Consider the following 6,000-nt stretch of genomic DNA (forward strand, 5'->3'; position numbering starts at 1 on the left):
TTCCACTGAAAAGAAAACTTAAATCCTGATTATTTACTTTACTATAACATGAATCTGCAGCATAACTCAAACTCCAAATATCGTGAGCACATAAACATCAGCGCCTGATTAGAGCATGTCTGGTTTTCATCTGAGCAAAGCTAAGTTTCCTGTGAGACACTGCAAAAACTGTGACTTTCATCACCTCTGAAATCCACCTGTACAGAGAAAACATCCTAAAACTAAAAATAAAGTCTTTAAACTGGTGTCGATATCTTCTAACTCATTCTGCTCTTTATCATAGGAGGGGACAGAAACACAGCTGGTTACGTCCTTCTGCAATCCATATTAGTCTAACTACCCGAAATATCGTAAGGTTTATAAATTTTCATGTCCTGGTGATATTAACATTCCCAAAGTGCAAAAAGTGATACAAAGATTGATCGTAATGTTCATTAAATCTGTAAAACAAAGTTATTCAGCCAAGCACAAGAGTTAGCAATAACTGATAAATTCTCACACTTGTGACTTAATGTATCCAGAAAAATGGGACTTGGTTTGTTATTTAAAAAAAAATGCAAATTCTTCTATGAACTTGAAGATGCTTGTTAAAATGTAAGTTTTAAAGTTTAAATTTTAAATGAGTGAATCTAAACTGTGATACTGGCCAATAAGGAAACTCTGTCACAAAGTTGAGAGAAACAAGGATTGGTGTAAAAGCAATGACTCCACGCAGTCTGCTACACAGATAACATTTTATCACCTGGCTTGATATAATCATCTGAATTTACATGTATAGTTCTATGAAGGAGATTGAATCAGACTGTATGTACTTAAATCTGAACATGTCAAGATTTGAGGTTTTGTGAAAGAATATCGTGCAGTCCGAGCTCACTTGCGATAAACTAGAGCATTTTAATCAGCAAAAGAAAACGAAACTTCTAAAAAGAAAATGATAGATATACAACGGAAGAATCCAGCATGGAATGGGAGAAAATGAGGAGATTGATTACTGGAGAGCTTGATTACTGACAAGATGCATGTGTTCGATTACAAACAGGGTGCAGCTGGGAGAGAAGGCGGAATGAGGAAATGTAAATGAACACTAAAACAGAACTGGATTGAATAGGGACTCAAAGGATCTAAGACCAAAAGAAGAAAAGAAGTCTGACAAATGATCTAAGAACACAAGAATAAACAATGAAGCTAAATATAAAGTGATGAACATATACTGCAATATATACTGCTCAAAAAAATAAAGGGAACACTTTAAGTGTTAAACACCTGTTTAAGTGTTCCCTTTATTTTTTTGAGCAGTGTATTTAAAACAATACCAATAAAATATGAATTATGATCAAATCTGTTGAGATTAGACTGTACTTGGATGAATTGGACTGAGCTATATCAAAATTATCTAAAAAAAACTTGCTGTAGAATGATGATGACATTTGTTGCTATATAAACACACTTAACTCATGTAAACTTATAATCAATATTTTTTTTAGCTCTTTAATCCAAAGAAACATGCTCTAACACTCAGAGGAATGCTTCCCATGACCTCGGGAGAATCCAGCAAGCTTTCTTCAATCTTGGCATTCCAAGTGTTGAGAGGAATTTGTCGATTAGACCATGTGTGATGCCCGATACCACACCTTGTCTAGATTTCACGGTTACTTTGTTTGATGGGGGTCGCGCTGTGATATAGCTTTACACTTGTGACCTTTGACACTCCGGCCTCTGGTGAGTGCGTAGAAATGGCGAATGAGTGATCCAAACATGATGTGGGATCACAGTGAGAGAATTGCTGTTGACAGTCGCAGAACACGTTGCCTTAGCGCTGTCACACAAGAGGCCTTATCTTTATTTACAGTATTCTGTAAAAAACAATGCCATTGTTCAAAGAGGGAAAGAATCAAACTGATTTAAAAATGGCAAGTTTTATTTATTTTATCACACTAATCTAAATTATTTTTCTAGATGCAGATAGCAGACTGTGATCACTGATGAAGGGGGTCATTGTTTTTCTTACAATAACAAATTAAACCATTTGTCATAGAAGATGAAACACACACAAAAAAAAACATTAATCAGAATAAACTAGTGTTTTGACAGAAATTTTATCCATTGAATTTTCTGTACAAAAAAATGATAAGAAGTTACTCAACACACTTTTATGCCTTCATGTCAAAGTTGATCGTTTTCTTAATAGGACTGTTTAAAGGCTCATTAAATTGAGCAAATAAAAATCATACTCCGTAGTGCAAATAGGCTTTTAGCAAAATGTTTCTCTTGTTGATTGCATAAAGCAACACGCTTCATAAAATTGTCATGCACAATGTAAGTTGCTTTATACGCATGACAATTTCATGACTGGGAAGTAAAATCAAAGCAATAAAATGTAAGACGTATTTCTATTAACACCTTTCCAGAAAAACCCATCCCTGTGGCCTTCCTCTCCGTCTCCCTGCTTGATGTAGAATCTCGCCCACACTGGACAAGGACCAAAAACAAAAGGAGGAAAACAATTCTATTTTAGTTGAAGAGAGTAGATTTGTTTCATAAAACGAGTCTGAGTTTGAGAAGTCTCTCTGTGGATTGCATAAGAAACGGCTGATCACAGTCTAAACAAATTCCAGACAGATAAGCCTCCAGCAAACACACTCAGATACACTGAGCACATCCAGATATTTATAAAGGAACTCTTAATATCTCAAAAGTACTCGGTAAAAAACTATAGAAGTTAGTAGGAAAACAGTTTACCAAATATTTACTACTATATTTAATCAAATAAAACTTAAAGCATAAGTTTTGTATTTACTAAGTAAATCATAAAACCAACAAATGTTTAAATTGTGCTCAATAACTACAATACTTTAATTGACGAAAGCAATTTGTTTCTTTCTTAAAACATGGTGGAGAGGTGAAGCACCAGGAAAAGGATAATTTTTACATTTTCTTTTTAAACATTTGAGCATTAAAATAATCTGTTTAGTGAATGCTGCAACTGAGCTACTGTTTAGTTTCTCAAATGTGTTTACTGTGGATTCAGCATTCAGTTTCTATGCACTACAAATCTGGAACAAACTTTCAGAAAATTGTGAAACAGCTGAAACACTGAGCTCTTTTAAACCCACCTGTTTTGAATTGCTTTTGAACCATAATAAATGAAACATTGACCAACATATTTGATGTGTATGATTTTGGTGACAGGACTCATAGAAATGTAATTATTCCCCCCCCCACTTTAAACCTTGGCCTCTAAACGTCAAACTTGGGTCTTTGTCACAGTTAAAGTTGTTTTAAACGTGATTATTGCTCCGTCCTTCTCTGAGCTCAGATCTTGAATCTGGAATTTGTGTTGGTAATCCAAACTACAGGAAGTGAATTTAAACTCCTTTTCAAGACTCTTTGACCTTTTGAACACTTCACCTTGGGATGTTTTTACAGTTTAGGTCATAGTTACTTAGTCCATACCACTATATGTGCTTTTGGGGGGCGGGGAGCAGCATGACAGGAAACCAACTTAATCCGTCAGGATCAAGCTATTAAGCTCCAGACAGATTTGATTAAAGAAAAAATTAATTACCTTACCAACGATAGCACAACACAGAAATAAAAATACTGCCTCAGACACATACCCTCTCTGGACATGTGGCCATATATTAAACATAAGAGAATTTCACAGATAAAGATTTAAGCCACCTCAACGGGAAACAAATGTTGCTCTCAGTGTTCACTGGAAATATCTCTGTCAACTCAAACTAATGCAGAATGTTAATAGGTTTCAAATTAACATTGCCTAGTTGTCCAAATACCCAAGTCTGTTCTTGCAGCATGGACCAGCTGCGCAAATACGAGCAATTTACCCACAGGGAGTATGGATTTCATTTCATACTGCAGCCCTTTGGCACGGAGTGAAAGACAAGGTAATGCAGTTGGAGTTCAAATGCAATCCGTAGAGGAGAAACTTTATGATTTCAAGACAACGGTTACTGCCAAGAGGAGCCAAACTCATAGATATGGAGCCAGTGACAGGCAGGGTCCCTAATCTCTTCCAGAAGCAGCTATAGAAACAACAAAAAAAAACATCTTTTGAGTAATAATGACATATGGTAATGAAGCATTTATTCTTCAAGATATTGAACTGAACCATGTCTGCAATTGTTACCTCTATGTCTCTAGGACTCCATGACAATAAGTTGGTAATGCTACTTTAAAGTCATAAGAAATTAAAACTTGATGCCACATATATTAATAGTACCATAACTTCTATTTTACCCTTTGCTCTCAGACTTTTACTTCATCATAGATATTAAGCTTAAAAAAAACATAACAGAGACTAGAGGATAGTTACTTACTTACTTACACTTATTTAGCAACCCAGAACAGGGATTGGAACTTGGAATTCAGAAAAACTACCTTAGCAACTACTTTTTAGACTCCTATTCTTACAAACCAGAAAAGGAATTAGACCAGAAGATACTTACTTACTGCGACAGACTGGCGACCTATTCAGAGTGAACCCCGCCTCTCGCCCGCAACGTTAGCTGGAGATAGGCATCAGCACCTCCAGACCTCACTAGGGAGAAGGGTGTTAGAAAATGGATGGATGGATACTTACTTGTACTTATCTACCAACCCTGAATAGGAGTATCTAGTTTATTTACTTTGGATCAACATTATTAGCTTTTTCTTCTTTTGCTCTTTCTTTTGGTTTGTTATTTTGCTTGTATTTCCTTTTAAATCCTGTAAAGCACTTTATATTGCCTTGTTGCTGAAAATGTGCTATACAAATAAAATTACCTTTACCTTTAAGTGAGGAAGAACAGCAATGTGCTTCCTTTGCCTTTTGTCCCCAAAGCTCTGTGATACGAGGGTGTCTACAAAAACCCTCAGAGCTACATGAAATATTTATTCTAATGTGTTTAAAAAACATAAAAACCTGTTTTAGCAGTCTCTCTTTAACTTTCTGTAGATTTTCTGGATAAATCCTTCTGAATTAAAGCTACTTTAGTGCATTTTCTTACTGTCTTGATTTTGGGAAGCTATTTATCTACTACATTTGAATGTTTTTAAGCCAAAATGAGCCTGTGTCTGCTCTATCGAATACCACAGATATAAACCTGCTATGTAATTGTGTTTGAAAGGTATGGAGGCAAAGAGGGGATCAAAGTTGATCTGCTTTGAACCAGAAGTCAAACACACACCTCACCAACCACCAATGCTTTTTCAGCATTGATCATTATGTGATGTTTGAAAGCACACTCATCTACATGGTGATGACACCTCCTTTTGGTTCGCAAATTCTTAGGAAAGTAGGCAAAGGCTCTGTTTTCACAAGGTAAGCATTGTAGTTAAACTTGAATTCGATTGTTTTTGTTTTTCCACAACATAATCTTCTCTTTTAGTCACTCACACATGTAATAAAATCGTCCAGTGAAGTCTGTGTGGCTCTGGCTTTCATAATGAATCCCAGCACAGAGGAATAAAAAACGTTCTGGCATCTAAGTCTCTGAAACTTAACAAGTGTCACATGAATGAGCACACAGAGTACAGCCATGCTTCTCTTCAATGCAATGGCATATTATATTGTCATGTAATTTCCTCTGAACTCTTGGGCAGCAGGAAGATAATACAGGCTCATTTAGTGCCTCTTTATGCAGGTCTGGGAGTCAAATGTCTCTTATCAAAGTCCCAGTGTGACACAGAGCTGCTAATCAATCTCACCTGATAGCAGTAACACAGATAAAGCAGAGGAGACAGCAGAGATTGAAGGAACCAGTCACTTATAAAAAGGAAGAGAAGCATCAAAGAGTAAATTAGCATAAAGAGTTTGATCTGGAGACTAAACTCTAACGATCTCTAAATATGTTAATGATGTGATAGAGGCCAACAATTTAATTATGCCATCAAAGCTCGTCAGTGTGAAAAACCAAATGCTGCTCTTATTCCTCAACACTCACAGGTTTGTAGTATTTGCTTAAAATATGTCAATATGTCAGAATTTGATCATGTTCTCCA

Source organism: Xiphophorus hellerii, chromosome 22, assembly GCF_003331165.1.
Source record: "Xiphophorus hellerii strain 12219 chromosome 22, Xiphophorus_hellerii-4.1, whole genome shotgun sequence".
Classification (NCBI taxonomy): Eukaryota; Metazoa; Chordata; class Actinopteri; order Cyprinodontiformes; family Poeciliidae; genus Xiphophorus; species Xiphophorus hellerii.